We start from the raw sequence: 17,206 nt of genomic DNA on the forward strand, positions 1-17,206 counted from the left end.
GCAGCCAAAAGCCACATCTAACTCATCAAAAAGGTGGCCATAGAGGACCCAGGGGACAGAGAAGACGTCGCCCGACAAGGTCCGCGGTCACTGGCTTGGGGCACTGGGTGTGAGGTGCAGGGAGATGGCCAGAGGGAACACAAAGAACGGGGTCCCGTTAAGTACTCTGGAATTGCCTGGGGGTTTGCTGAACCCCTCCCTGAGTAAACACAGGACAACGTGGGAAGTTACCCTGGCCCTGGTAACTTGAAGTCTAAAAATCGTGAGTAAAACCCTGAAGACTGCACCCCACTGTCTCTGTGAATTTTTACTGCGCCATCATCCCCTGCACCACCCTACACACCTACTTCATCTATAACATTCCTGCAACGCCCTGGAGCTAAGCTCTACCTGTGGAGAGCTAAACCAACTCTGCTGTGCTAACATCAGCTCCAGAGGACCTGCTCCGCAGCGGCGGCTCCCTTTTGCTGGCGTCACAAACTTTATATAAAAACTATGAATCCCCTGTAAATAACCCCTTTTGATTGACCGCCCTGGATCACGGACCGGGTCAATGCCACTGTGACATCCCCTGCATCGACCGGCCCGGCACCGAGTACCCCACGGCCCAGGGGGCACATCATATACACTGCGCAAAAAAAAACAAAAAAACACTTAAACAACAGAATATAACTCCAAGTAAATCAAACTTCTGTGAAATCAAACTGTCCATTTAGGAAGCAACACTGATTGACAATCAATTTCACATGCTGTTGTGCAAATGGAATAGACAATAGATGGAAATTATTGGCAATTATCAAGACACCCTCAATAAAGGAGTGGTTCTGCAGGTAGGGACCACAGACCACATCTCAGTACCAATGCTTTCTGGCTGATGTTTTGGTCACTTTTGAATGTTGGTTGTGCTTTCACACTCGTAGTAGCATGAGACGGACTCTACAACCCTCAGAAGATGCTCAGGTAGTGCAGCTCATCCAGGATGGCACATCAATGCGAGCTGTGGCAAGAAGGTTTGCTCTGTCTGTTAGCGTATTGTCCAGAGGCTGGAGGCGCTACCAGGAGACAGGCCAGTACATCAGGAGACGAGGAGGGGGCCGTAGGAGGGCAACAACCCAGCACCAGGACCGCTACCTCCGCCTTTGTGCAAGGAGGAACAGGAGGAGCACGGCCAGAGCCCTGCAAAATGACCTCCAACAGGCCACATATGTGCATGTGTCTGCACAAACGGTTAGAAACCGACTCCATGAGGGTGGTATGAGGGCCCGACGTCCACAGATGGGGGTTATGCTGACAGCCCAACACCGTGCAGGACGCTTTGCATTTGCCACAGAACACCAGGATTGGCAAAGTCGCCACTGGCGCCCTGTGCTCTTCACAGATGAAAGCAGGTTCACACTGAGCACATGTGACAGACGTGACAGAGTCTGGAGGCGCCATGAAGAGCGATCTACTGCCTGCAACATCCTTCAGCATGACTTTGTACAGAACAAAGTATTCAATGAGAATATTTCATTCATTCAGATCTAGGATGTGTTATTTGAGTGTTCACTTTATTTTTTTGAACAGTGTATATTTTTTTCATGTAAAAAAACTGTAAAAAATAATTAAATATATATATTTTTGTTATCACTATAATTTTATTGACCCAAAAAAAAGTTAACTTGTTGTAAGAGAATGAGAAGTCCTAACAATCTGAACAGCCATGTTAAACCTAGCAGCCATCTTTTGCAAAGTTTGAGTTTTGCAGCTAATGAGATGCATGTTCTGCGGCTCTAGCCACAATGGAGCCATGGAATGATGTCAGCGCCATTAGCAGGTATGGTTAGCATACACAAAGGTTAATTGGAGCAGCTGCAGGTCATTGTGAAAGTAAATAAGTGGCATTATAGGGTAGAAAATAGTGTCATTGTAATAGTGGTAAAGAAATTAGGACAATACAGTTAGCAATATGTGAGGAATTATGAGGAAACCATCATTAGTTAAGAAGGACATGGGGATTCATGGATTGTAATGGAGTTTGGCAAAAATACTCATAAATATTGTCATGTTGCATTATTTGTTGTTCTAAGACGCATGTTTTCCCTGCAGTATGAGGTTATCATGTACAGCGGGTACGGAAAGTATTCAGACCCCTTTACATTTTTCACTCTTTGTTTCATTGCAGCCATTTGGTAAATTCTAAATAGTTGATTTTTTTCTCATTAAAGTACACTCTGCACCCCATCTTGACTGAAAAAAACATAAATGTAAAAATGTTTGCAAATGTATTTAAAAAGAAAAACTGAAATATCACATGGTCATAAGTATTTAGCCATGAGTCTTCTTGGGAATGATGCAACAAGTTTTTCACACCTGGATTTGGGAATCCTCTGCCATTCTTCCTTGCAGAGCCTCTCCAGTTCCATCAGGTTGGATGGTGAAAATTGGTGAACAGCCATTTTCAGGTCTCTCCAGAGATGCTCAATTGGGTTTAGGTCAGGGCTCTGGCTGGGCCAGTCAAGAATGGTCACAGAGTTGTTCTAAAGCCACTCCTTTGTTATTTTAGCTGTGTGCTTAGGGTCATTGTCTTGTTGGAAGGTGAGCCTTCTGCCAAGTCTGAGGCCCAGAGCACTCTGGAAGAGATTTTCATCCAGGATATCTCTGCACTTGGCCGTATTCATGTTTCCTTCAATTGCAACCAGTCGTCCTGTCCCTGCAGCTGAAAAACACCCCCATAGCATGATGCTGCCACCACCAGGTTTCACTGTAGGGATTGTACTGGGCAGGTGATGAGCAGTGCCTGGTTTTCTCCACACATACCGCTTAGAATTATCACCAAAAAGTTCTATCTTCGTCTCATCAGACCAGAGAATCTTATTTCTCATAGTCTGTGAGTCCTTCATGTGTTTTTGAGCAAACTCAATGCGGGCTTTCATATGTCTTGCACTGAGGAGAGGCTTTGTGGAACTTTCTCCCATGTCCCTACTGCATCTCTGGAGCTCAGCCACAGTAATCTTGTGGTTCTTCTTTAACTCTCTCGCCAAGGCTCTTCTCCCACGATTGCTCTGTTTGGCTGGATGGCCAGGTCTAGGAAGACTTCTGGTGGTCCCAAACTTCTTCCATTTAAGGATTATGGAGGCCACTGTGCTCTTAGGAACCTTGACTAATGCAGAAATTCTTTTGTATCCTTGGCCAGATCTGTGCCTTGCAACAATTCTGTCTCTGAGCTCCTTGGGCAGCTCCTTTGAGCTCATGATTCTCATTTGGTCTGACATGCACTGTGAGCTGTGAGGTCTTAAATAGACAGGTGTGTGCCTTTCCAAATCAAGTCCTATCAGTTTAATTAAACACAGCTGGACTCCAATGAAGGAGTAGAACCATATCAAGGAGGATCACAAGGAAATGGACAGCATGTGACTTAAATATGAGCAAAGGGTCTGAATACTTATGACCATATGATATTTCAGTTTTTCTTTTTTAATAAATTTGCAAAAATTTCTACATTTCTGTTTTTTTTTCAGTCAAGATGGGGTGCAGAGTGTACTTTAATGAGAAAAAAAATTAACATTTTAGAATTTCCCAAACGGCTGCAATGAAACAAAGAGTGAAAAATTTAAAGGGGTCTGAATACTTTCCGTACCCACTGTATACGCCTTTTGCCGCAATATGTAGTTCCTTTGTTTAAGCCATGTATAAAAAGGCTCTGATATTGTTGTTCGGGGCCAGTCCATCGCCACAACACATCCACACCATGGTCAGACCACCACCAGATATTCCAATGCTGTGTTGCTGATCTGGACACCTGCGAGTGCCAGTGCATTTTCCCTGTCTGCATTCTGAACTGTTCTGCCGCGTACCTTTGAATAAACTTCATTCTCTGCTTTAAAGAAGAAATTGTCCACACTGTTTTCCCAGCTCTTCCAGCTCTTGGTAAGGACTTTCTTACACATGTCAGTTACTCTTTGTAAAGACTAAAATTTAAAACCAAACACAGATTTAATCTTTTTTGCTCCTGCCTGCTACCAAAATAATGATAAATGATGATAAAAAAAACCTTAAAAACCCCAAAATTGTCCCAGAAAAAACAAGTCCTCATGCAGCCCAATCTGTGGGGAAATAAAGGTTATGATTATCAGAATATGGTGACAAATAAGTATTTTTTAATGCAAGTTCTTCTGCAAAAGCAGCAAAAAATAAGAAAAAAATCTACAGTATATAAATTTGATATTGTCGTGATCATATTGAATAAAGATTCCATGATCAAAATATAGAATTGATTCCATCCAAACTGTAAAGAAAAATATATCAAAAAGTCGCATGTACCACAAAATGGCACTAATGTAAACTACAGCTAGTAGCACAAGCAATAAGCCCTCGTACAGTTCAGTTGTCCGAAATGCGAAATTATAGCTCTCAGAATTTGATGACCCAAAATCAGAAGATTTTTTTTTATCCATGAGCGTATTAATTGTACAACAGTAAACTATATAAATTTGTTATTGTCATATTTGATCTGTCCAAAACAAACTGTTTACATTCGCCCTGGGATAAAATGCTCTCACTTTTACTAAAGACATTATCACTCCTGGATCACACAAATAGAGGCCAAAACTGTCTGTGACACTATGGGGTTAAGGCTTGTGCGTTCTGCTATTTCGTCCTGTAAAGCAAAAGGGACGGTTCTGTGTCAGGACAGGAGGAGGTTGTGGAGAACATTGACGCTTCAGTCAGGACGTTGCTTATGACAAAATGAAGCCCTTAACGATGAATGATGGATATGGCACATCATGAGCGAGTATAAGACTAACCATGCAAACCATGAGATCGGCGAGAGGTGCTGAAACACCATCACTTCCCTGCACGATCAGCATCGGGAGCTCGGCTTATCTGACAGCTGAGCTCCTGTGGTAACAGCCATGGCCGGTGCTAGAACTGACCCTGGCTGATTAACCTTCCAGATGCCACGATCCATAGTGATCGCGGCATTTATAAGTTGTAACAGGGAGAGGGCTCCCCCTCTCACCACCATCAGCACCCCATCGACACAATCACCAGGAGTTGAAAGTTGTCATGGTACCCGGAGGTCAAACAATGACCTCCTGGTCTGCTAGGTACGGTGGCCTGTTAGACCCAGCCGTAGGCTGCCAGTTTAATATGATAGGTCTTATGCATTGCTATTGGTCTTGAGCGAGTATGTTCTGTTCCGAGTATGCTCGGGCCGAGCTCCGAGTATTTACAGCTGCTCGGTGATATGTTTGAATCGCTCCCGTGTGCATGATTTGCAACTGTTTGACAGCTTTATTACATGTGAGGAATGTGTAAGAAATAGACATTCCTCACATGTATTAAAACTGTCAAACAGTTGCAAATCATGCACACGGGAGCGATTCAAACATATCACCGAGCAGCTGTAAATACTCGGAGCTCGGCCCGAGCATACTCGGCGAAAGGGTTAACAGAACATACTCGCTCAACACTAATTGCTATACATGTGTGTTACAGTGCATGAGACCAGTGACCAGACAAATAAAAGTTAAAGTTCCATAGAGGGACTAAGAAAAAAAGGGAAAAAAAGTTAAGAAAAAAATCATAAAAATGATTTAAAAAAAAATAACCAAAGAACAAAAAATATTACACCAATAAATGTGCATATTTATTTAAAAACAAAAATAAAGAAAAAAAGTACAGATATTTGGAATCGTGGCGGACGGAACAATGTGATGTATGAAACTGTCACTCAATTTAACCCCTAAAGTGAGCACCGTAAAAAAAAAAAAAAAGTGGCAAAAACTTTTGCATTTTGCTGCCAAACAAAGAGGGGAATAAAACGAGATAAAAAAATTGTATATGAAATCCTGAAAAGATTATCTTGTCTGCTAAAAAATATTATAAAATTCTATGAAACACATGTATGTTCAAGACGTTCATCACACTCGTCAATATATTCCTTGAGGGGTATAGACTCCAAATTCGGGTCACATGCAACATGGCGTCTGCAATCTATTGCAGACAAATTTACGCTCTAAAAATCATACAGCGCTACTTCCCTTCCAAGCCCTGCATGTGCCCAAACAGTAGTTTTCTCAAAATTCTTTTTATTTCCACCACATATATTGTATTGTTCTACTCAGGAGAAATTTCACAACAAACTGTGGTGTCCATTTCCACCTTTTACATTTGCAAAAATTTAAAATGTGGGGCTTAAGAGACATTTTAGTAAAGAAAATGTAAATTTTCATTTTTTTTTTCCAGGTTTTTCCAAGTTGAATTTATTCCTGTGAAGCGCCTAAATAGTTATCAAACTTTCTGAATGCGGTTTTGAATACTTAGAGGGATACAGATTTTAAAATGTGGCATTTTTTGCCAGTTTTCTCACATCTAGACGACTTCAAAAGTGAAGCGGTTCTAAAAATAAAGGTTTTCTAAATTTCAATGAAACAATGAAAAATTGCTGATAAACTTTTAACCTTTTCAATAATTTAGCAAAAAAAAGTCATTTCAAGAATGATGTTGATGTAAAGTAGAAATGTGGTGAATATTATTTATGAATTATTTTGTGTGGCATGACTGTTTTAAAAGCAGAACAAAATTAAAAGTTCGAAAATTGCACATTTTCCACATTTTTGTCAAATTTTAGATATTGTCATACATAAGCACAAATCGTATCGACCTAGATTTACTACTATCCTGAAGTACAATGTGTCACGTAAAATGACCTCAGAATCACTGGAATATGTTGAAGTGTTCCAGAGTTATTACCACAAACAGTGACGCATGTCAGATTAGAAAATTGAGATTCGGTCATTAATATACAAAGTGGCTCGGTCCTTAAAGGGTTAAACAGTATGGGGCTGATTCATTAGGATGTATACGTAGTGGAATAATGGGCCCCAATGAAAATTTGGATCTGGACCAGAAAAGCATGTTGGCCTGATGTATAGGGTTCTGTAGAATTCTACATCCTATAAAGACATACCGTATTTTTTGGACCATAATACGCACTTTTTCCCTCCCAAAATTTGGAAGGAAAATGAGGGGTGCGTCTTATGGTCCGAATGTCTGGGGAGTTGCGGTGGTGGTGGAGTGGGATCGATGGCGGCACACACCATAAAAGCAGCGCATACTCCTCGCTCTGCCTCACCGCCTACAGCCAGACACCGGCCCCGAGCATCTCACCTCTTCTGCCACCGCCAGGTTTCTGAGGGAGGGAACGGAGGCTTCTGCTTCTTACGATCCTGCTCCACCACCACCGCAACTCCCCGCTGCTGGAACACTCCGGGTTCACAGCATTCCTCCACTTCCGCCGGCTTCTTGAGGGACCCTACCTCCTGAGGGACCGCCCCCCAGGTAAGATACCTATATACCTATTCAGACTATAAGACGGACCACCATTTTATAAAAACATTTTTTTTCCTATTTTCCACCCCAAAATTTGGGTGTGCGTCTTATGGTCCGGTGTGCCTTATAGTCCGAAAAATACGGTATGTGTTTATCTTACCTACATTAGAAAAAAGAAAATATGTAAACCTCATAGAAAACACAGCAGTAAGATCATTTTCTAGGTAAAACTTCTAAATAGTAATCAGAGAGTTACCAAATAACAATCATCACCATATTGCTACTGAACAAGTTCACTATACCAAAATTTATTAACCAGTCATAACAATTTGAAGGGGAAAAATGGCACCACACAATGACCAGATATTATCACCACACAATGGCCATATATTATCACCACATAGTGTCTGAGTATAACCGCCATCTTGTTACTGAACAAAATCTTCTGCTCTGGGTGCAGAAGTGAGTATTTTGACCATATCATCATTTTTATGCAGAGCTTCAACCTCCAAGCTATATAAACTTGAATGCTTATTGGATGAAGCAGATTATGAAAGATTTTAAAAATCGCCTTCAAATATTGAAATTCTACTCTGTAAGCTCTGGCCAAGGTCATTAATAAATATGTTAAAAAGAAAAGAGCCCAATACAGATCAATGTTAACTGTGACCCAATCATAGCCAAGCTTACGCCAGAAATATACTCCAATCAAGGAGTAACATTTATGCTGGAAGTACACGGCACATGTAAGATACATCTAATACATCACGGACACGTGGACAAGTGCTTGTGGCCAGGGACGGTACATCTCCCTGACGGCACACTGGGTAAACATAGTGCAAGCCGGGTGCCCAGTCGGACCTTGGGACGGAACACATCCTCCCCACACCGAGGATTGCGGGCCCTATGTCAGTCAGAGTTGCCCCCACAGTGTACAGCTCCTACGCATCCTCCTCCTCCTCCTCCTCATGTTCAGCCTCCATCTCACATATCACCACATCAGTTACAAGCTGGAAGCACTGCAGTACTGCCTCAGCCAAACGGCAACAGGTTGTGCTGAAACTCATAAGTTAGGTGATAAACCTCACACTGCTTGTGAGTTGTGGACAGCTGTGAAAGAGCAGGCAGATCTGTGGCTGACACAGCTGAACCTACATCCAGGCATTGTCGTGTGTGACAATGGCCGTAACCTGGTGGCGGCTCTGAGGCAAGGCGAGATCACACACGTACCATGCCTGGCTCATGTGCTTAACCTTGTGGTTCAGTGGTTTCTTAAATCGTACCCCGAGTTGCCAGATCTGCTCGTCAAAGTAATCCGCCTGTCAGCTCATTTTCGCAAGTCGGCTACAGCTTCCGCCGCCCTTGCTATGCTGCAGCAGCGTTTGCAGCTTCCGGCACACCGACTGGTGTGTGATGTCCCCACACGTTGGAACTCTACCCTCCACATGTTGCAAAGGATTTGTGAGCAGAAGAGAGCAGTTGTGGAGTACCAGCCGCAACAAGGCAGTCGATATTCAGGTCAGACTCCACACATAAGACCTCAGGAGTGGACCTGGATGTCTGACATATGTACCATCCTGACAAACTTTGAGGAGTCCACCAAGATGGTGAGTGGTGATGACGCCATCATTAGCGTCAGCATCCCACTTGTCTGTCTTTTGCAATGCTCTCTGCAGAGAATTAAAGAGGAGACATTGCAGCCAGAGTATGATGAGATGGATCAAGAAGCCGTAAAGGGCGATTACACACAGCCCAGCCTCATCTCATCCCAACGTGCATTGGGGGACAATGAGGGAGAGGAGGAGGAGGAGGAGGAAGAACAGGAGCTGGTAACATGCGCTGTAGACGGTAGTACCTGTACAACTGTCATACCATCGGTTCAGCGTGGGTGGCCTGAGGACGGGGGGGAGGAGGAGGAGGAGAGCATGGTCAGTCGTCATCTTGGTGAGGACACGGAAGTCTTGCCCGTAACCAGTCTGGCACGCATGGCTGACTTTATGTTACAAGGCCTTAACCGTGACCCTCGCGTTGTCAAAATGTTGGGTGACAGTCATTACTGGTTGGTGACACTTTTAGACCCCCGCTACAAGGAGAACTTTCACTCTCTTATTCCTGAGGTGGAGGGGTCTACAAAAATGTGGCAGTACCAGAAGGCCCTTGCTGCAGAACTGTTAAAAAAATTCCCATCTGAACACGCTAGCAGCAGAGGTCACAGTTCGTTGACCAACCAAGGCGTACAGGCGAGAGAGAAGCAACTGCAATCCAGCAGAGGCAGGGGAACACTGTCAACATTCTGGGACAGGTTTCTGAGACCCGCCCCACTTACAGGCCCTGAGGCGTGGGAAGTTTCAAAAGATGGTGAGGGAGTACCTTGCCAACCTTACCAGCATCCTCCGTGAATCCTCTGTGCCTTTTAATTATTGGGTATCCAAGCTGGACACTTGGAATGAACTCGCTCTGTACGCCTTGGAGGTCCTGGCCTGCTCTGCCGCTAGCGTGTTAATGGAGCGTGTTTTTAGTGCCGCTGGGGGAATTATAACTGGTAAGCGCACTCGCCTGTCAACTGACAATGCTGACAAGCTGACCCTTATCAAAATGAACAAGGGCTGAATTGGGCCAGACTTCTCATCACCACCAAATGACAGCAGAGTAACATAAAGTCAAATCCACTGTGTCATTTCGGGAGGTGTATTCCCATGCACCGCTTCACATCCACACATGGGTATACGCTTCCTCATTTCGGCTGTATTTTGTTCTTCTCCTTATCCTCAGCCTCTACCACCACTATACCACCAGGGTGACCGTGGTCCGTGTTGAAGCACTGCAAGTTCCTCCGTCCTAATTTTTGGCAGCTTTTGCTTGGAAGGCATAGGCAAAGACTATGGGAGACCCACTCCCCAATAATGGGAATAATGTTTTGAATATGCTGTACTGCATGTCTCTTGTAAGGGGCATTAAAATAGTCTTGTTAAGCTACTGTGACCTCCACCACTCTTCCAAGATAAATTGATATTGTCTTTTCATTCCACTTTGACCTCCACGTCTCTTCCAAGGGTCTTTAAAACAGTCTTGTTAAGCTACTGTGACCTCCACCACTCTCCCAAGGGGCATTAAAAGCGTCTTGTTAAACCACTCTGACCTCCACGTCTCTTCCAAGGGGCATTAAAACCGTCTTGTTAAACCACTCTGAACTCCACGTCTCTTCCAAGGGGCATTAAAACCATCTTGTTAAGTTACTGCGACCTCCACCACTCTTCCAAGGGGCATTAAAACAGTCTTGTTAAACCACTCTGAACTCCACGTCTCTTCCAAGGGCCATTAAAACCGTCTTGTTAAGCTACCGTGACCTCCACGTCTCTTCCAAGGGGCATTAAAACCATCTTGTTAAACCACTCTGACCTCCACGTCTCTTCCAAGGGGCATTAAAACCATCTTGTTAAGCTACTGTGACCTCCACGTCTCTTCCAAGGGGCATTAAAACCGTCTTGTTAAACCACTCTGAACTCCACGTCTCTTCCAAGGGGCATTAAAACCGTCTTGTTAAGCTACTGCGACCTCCACCACTTTTCCAAAGGGCATAAAACCCATCTTTTTAAGCTACTGCGACCTCCACCACTCTTCCAAGGGGCATTGATATTGTCTTTTTATTCCACTGTGACCTCCACGTCTCTTCCAAGGGGCTTTAAAACCGTCTTGTTAAGCAACTGCGACCTCCACCACTCTTCCAAGGGGCATTGATATTGTGTTTTTATTCCATGTCAACTCCACGTCTCTTCCAAGGGGCTTTAAAACCATCTTGTTAAGCTACTGTGACCTCCACCTCTCTTCCAAGGGGCATTAAAAGCATCTTGTTAAACCACTCTGAACTCCACAGCTCTTCCAAGGGGCATTGAAATGTTGTTTTTAATTAACTCTAACCTCCACGACTCTTCAAACGGACATTGCAATTCCTCCTAATTTTAGTCAGCTTTTGCTTTTCAATGCATAGGCGAACACTAAGGGAGACCCACTCCCCAATAATGGGTAGGAGGTTTTTAGTACGCTGTAATCCACGTCTGTTTCAAGGTGCATTGCAGTTCCTCAGAATTTTTGGAAAGCCTTCCATTCACTGCTTAGGCCAACAGTGTACAGGAGACCCAGTTGCTATAAATGGAAAAAATGGTTTAGTTAAGGCCCTCTACCTCCATGTCACTTCCAAGGGGCACTGGAGTGCCTCGAAATTTTTGGTAGGCATTGCACTCATTTTATGCCCTATAACTGTGTAGCCGAACCGTTCCTTTTGGTACAGAAACATATCCTACAAGACATGTGTGGTTGACTGGCCTGATATTGATGTGAATGGTCCCTGTTCCTCCTGCTCTTTCTCCTTTGCCACCACCTCATCCATCATTCATCACCTGAAGCTTTGTTTTAACGGGAGTCATAGAACTGGGATAGTAGCAGGAAAACATCCAGCAATCCTCAGAGGAGGTAGGATATGCGCCAAAACCCTGACCACCTCAGGCCTAGCCGCAACTACATACATGCGCTTGCATTCCAAGGAACAGAAAGCTAAGGAGATGGATGGCCTCATGATCATGAATAATTTACTCGTTGTGTAGGAGGCCCACCACTGCTGCTGTCTACCTTCTGAACTTTGTGTTGAAGCCTGATTGACCCAGGACCCGCAATCCTCTATGTCTGGAGGAAGTGTTGCATCCCAGTGTCCAACTGTGTCCCGGCTTCCACAATATTAACCCAGTGTGAGGGCATCAGTCAGATGGACCATTCCTGGCCACATTCATATGTCCACGTGTTTGTGGTTAGGCTGTCCTTCAAATAGGGGCAGCTGGGGACCGTTTATGGACACCCGGCCACCCCCAGGTGGCTGGGGACTGTGTGTGGGCACCCGGCCGCGGGGTGGCTGGGGATGCCATGACATGGTGGCCGGCGTCTGCCTCCACATGCCTAAAAGGCCCAATTTTAAGTGCAAGCAAGCTAGCAGTATGGTATTGCAGCCTGGGGGTGGTCGGGTGGCAGGCTGCATACTTGCGCTTGCATTGCAAGGAATGGGGGAGGTACAATTGAACACTGCCCTGGGACAAGGACTTGCATGGGGATAGTTGCAAGTCTGCATCTTCTGATGCGGCAAGGATCACTTCTGATGGGCACACTTTTAGGCAGTGACCTGGGTGTCAGAGATGCTTCCAGGTATCTTCCCCATGATGTTCCCATGTCTTTTCAGCACTGTATGCATGTGTCACACAGCACATGGCAAGATAAGATTGTAAAATGATAAAATGACATTTCCCGGTGAATGCATTTGTCACGGTTGAAAGCAATACAAAAGTGCAAAAACGCATAAAAAATGCTACTTGTGAACATAGCCGAAGGTGTGGAGGAATATTTTTGTTTTTGGTTATTTATTTTACCTTATACACAAGTCTTTACCCTGGAAAGGAAGTTCCTTAACATATTTCACAGGAAAACCGTTTCAGTTTCGTTTTTGAACGTTTTATTGTGTGCCCGTAAAAGTGGCTTAATACCTCTGACCACATTGTTGACAGCAATGACCTGGGGGTCAGAAATGCTTCCTGGGGCGATGCAATAGGTACTCAAAAGAAAGACCTACTTCGATTTTGCTTAATCGCGTGCGCCGTCCTAAAAAGTCCCCAGACAATGGCCGGAGGACTTCCCCTATAAATGGCACCTCCTCCAATATGGAGGTGCCCGTGCAAGGTTGTTGCTTTGTGATTCTTACTTTGCTTCAGCCCCCAGGTCCTCTGCAAGTCAGTCCTGTCCGCCAGTCTGATCTTCAGTCCAGTCCGCCAGCCTAACTACTCTCCAGCCCGACAGTCTGTCTACAGTCCAGTCTGCCAGTCTGTCTATGGGCTCTGCCCGCCTGCTAACCTGGAAGCACCTGCCTGTTACCTGCTGTGCCTGGCAGCCCGCTTACCTGGAAGCACCTGCCTGTTACCTGCTGTGCCTGCCAGCCCGCTTACCTGGAAGCACCTGCCTGTTACCTGCCGTGCCTGCCAGCCCACTTACCTGGAAGCACCTGCCTGTTACCTGCCGTGCCTGCCTGCCCGCTTACCAGGAAGCACCAGCCAGCTACCTGTTGTGCCGCAAGTTTGCCTACCCGGAACACTCGCCTGACTATCTGCCTGCTTGTCTACCCAGACCACCAGTCAGCCTGCCAGCCGAAGCTCATCTGTTGTACCGGTCAGTTCCTGCCTCCTGACCCGTGGGATTCACCTGCTCTCATACAAGGTCAGTCCCAAAGTGGCACCTGGTCCCTCTGCTCGGTTCCTCCCTGGTTCACGGAGTCGACTGAGCCACCGTGCGACCTTGGTCGGACCGAGTTGATACGAGTTGATACTTGGCACGCCCCACTGGCCCCTCCTTGCACCGCAGCACAGAGGTTCCACCACCCGGATCTGTAACACCATCCAATGATTGCAGAACAACATTCAGAAAACATTAATTATTTTCCTGGGACTTTGGGTGTTATCAAAATAACTCTGCTCTGGGAATCTGTATGTAATATAAAAAAACTTTTTCAGAAAGTTAACACTAAAATTCTCCAATGTGCCTGGCCAGCAGAATCCTATGGCCCTTAATAATGATTAGGTACAGTGACGTACCGTCCTATATAATGGACAGGGACTATTTCTTGAGCACTTTGGAAGACTTCACTTGGCAACCCGTTTTCCTTTTGGCTTCCATTGATACTAAAAGTCTGTACACCAGGATTCCCCAGGACGGGGGTCTCCATGCGGTCCAAGACATTCTGATTAACCCAAATACAAATGAACAATTCATTGTATTTATGAGCGAAGCATTACATTTCATACTTACTGATAATGCTTTTAAATTCAATAATAAATGGCATCATCAGCAGTTCGGCACCGCGGTAGGATTCTTCGTCACATGGATTTACACCAATATTTTATGACCGTTTTTGAAAATAATTATATTTTAATCTAAAGTCATCCGTTCATCAGATTTATTTGTATTTTTTACTGTTTTGTGGACAACATTTTTCTGATATGTTCTGGTACAGACTCACAATTTAACCAGTTTGTTAATGATTTAAATAATATTGAAAAAATGTATATGAAATTTACTAGCAAGTTTAGTGATATCAGAATAGAATTATTAGAGATTTCAGCCTCTATAATTACCAATGAAATTATTACTAAAAACTACAGAAAACTAGTCTTTCCTGCAATAAGAAAGTGCACATGCTCCACATGTAGAAAATCCAATCCATACAGTCACTTCTTGTGAATGCGATGTATATATAATATTATGGAGAATTTCATGGAACAGGACACATAATTAAAAGAAAGATTCACAAAAAGATGGTACCCAAAAAATGAATCCCAGAAGCTCTGAATGGAGTAAGCTCCAATTGCCTTTTATATTCTAAAGATGAAGAAAGAAGAATAGAAAATCACTTTTGCTTTTCTGTTAAACACCGTCCCTTGCCTGCGTCTATAAAATCAGTTATTTATAAAACTATTGGCATATAATTGAAAATTATCCAGATTATAAAGTAGTGGCCTGAAACGCAATTGCAATAAAAAAATACATTTTAGTGAGGAGCCGCTTTAGTGATAGGAAAACCACCTGGTTAGAAAAATCCGCACCAAACGGAAATTACAGATGGGGCAATTGCACAATATGTGATTATAATGCGAAAACGAACTACATCAGACTGTGAAACATAACGCATCAGGGTAATGAGTTTATTTCATGCCAATAAACATCATAGTCTATGTCCTGCTCTGTGAATGAGGAGCGTTTTATATAGGAAGAACAATACGTAACCTACAGGTCTAAACAAAAGGAACATTTTAAATCAATTAATACAAGAGCTTTTTCTTCTCATTTAATCGAACATATAAATAAAAAGCAAGAAGGGAAAATTAATATATTACAGTTTGCAGGTTTAGAAAAGATCCCACCACCACTCGGGGGTGGTGACAGACATAAGATCCTATTAAGAAAAGAAGCATAATGGATCCTCCATACTAACACATTAGGACCTCTGGGGTTAAATGCTAAATTTGACATGAGAGTGTTCTTCTAATTCATATTTTGTCCACTTGACCTTCCTCTATCGAATGCAGCAGAATAAGTTTCTACCATGACACTTTGTAGCAGGGCGTATATAAGGCATACACTGATGTCATGATAGACTCGGGCCAGATGAAGCGTTAGTCACAGTGCGAAACGGCCGATATCTTTTCATGTTGCCTGTGTGCACATCCCATCCACCGCTGCACAGAAATAAAGTATATGGGCATTTTACTTCCAGGGTGACTGACATGCTTTTGTCTTTTCTCTGAAGATCCTGTATGTGGACTACACCTTTCAGAGTGTCCAGCACTGACCTTGTGGTCGTATATCCTGGGAGATCCATTATATACATGACATGGTTGCTCTTCCAGTGCAGCCAAGTGATCCATAGTGCTGGCCAATTTCTTTTTACTTTTTTCCTCGCAGTAATAATACTGTAACATTACATCCATAGAGAGATAAAGCCATGAAACTACGTCATCCTGTGGCTACTGCAGGGTATTACATCACTGTGGACAAAACACCACAGTATAAAACCCACTGGAGAATGTAGAGATTTATATACTCTTGTATGTAGATGAAATGTCAGTGTGGCCTCTACACAACACAGGGCTGTGGATAGCGGCAGTAGGAGGCAGAATGTGAAATATAAGGATTAGTTCCTATTTTCATTCATGTACATCACTGCAGATATACACCCATCAGACATAACATGAACACCACCTGCCTAATATTTTGGGTACTTTGGAGACCTCAGTGATGTTTGCCGTGTAGCAGGGGGCATTCTCCTAATGAAAGGGACCTCTGCCAGTAGGGAACATGGCTGCCATGAAGGGAGATACTTGGTTTTAGATGAGTCCTGGGACATAATATCAGGTTGGTAAATTCATCTTAGTTTAGTGAACAGGACGGTGAGGGGAGGACACAGAAACATTCACCTCGTGGCCAATATGGGCCTGAAAACACCGGAATTTACTTGTCTTGACCTGTGTTGTGGTGTCATATACTGGAGCACAGAACTATTTCTCTTATACTTATTTATTTGGGAAGTCACTGTTCCTCTTCCTTCTGCAATCTTTACGTGTACCCTAATGTCACAATTGATTATTTCTGCTGCTATATTTAGGCGATTTGGTGTCCTCCTTACTATATTCTGTAACACTGCTGTGTTCCTCCATCTCCGATTGTTATTTTAATATGTCTTTGTGCATATGTTGTTTTTAATCAGATCATGTCCAGCAATTTTGTATATCTAATAAAGATACATTTATTTATTAAACTTTATATTTGTTGGTGCATCGGTCCTTGTTTTTTTTCTAGGTGCTCATAGTTTTTTGGACAGTTAGATGCACAACATTTAGGACCCATCAGTAGAATCTTAAAAAAGGTATGTTACACTGCAAAACAAAACTTTTCTCATACTGGGTCATCTGAGTATGTCAAACTTAGACCTTCAGCGGTTGATGACATCATCGCTTACGCTCTGACTGATGATGTCACAATGGCGATGATATCACAATACTATGGAATTGTAAAGTTAAGATTCCACTGTCACTTTTCTTACTTTACCTTCAACTGTTGAAGAGTGAGGACGACTTTTGCGTACTTAGCAAATTCTTTTTCATTGATATTAACTTATCATGGGAAGAAAAAGGAAGTATGGTGAGGAGAATAAGAGGAGCGCTAAAAAGAGATGCATGGAAGAGAGTTTTTCTCAGAGAGGAGAAACTTCTCAGGACATTATACAGGATGTACCTGTTGAGAAGACAGAAGATCCCTGTACAACATCTTTTGGGCATCCTCTACAGAAAAAGACCCTTAAGAA

Source organism: Phyllobates terribilis, unplaced genomic scaffold (genome assembly GCF_046119375.1).
Source record: "Phyllobates terribilis strain yellow unplaced genomic scaffold, ASM4611937v1 Scaffold_8__6_contigs__length_399053987, whole genome shotgun sequence".
In the NCBI taxonomy this organism is placed as follows: Eukaryota; Metazoa; Chordata; class Amphibia; order Anura; family Dendrobatidae; genus Phyllobates; species Phyllobates terribilis.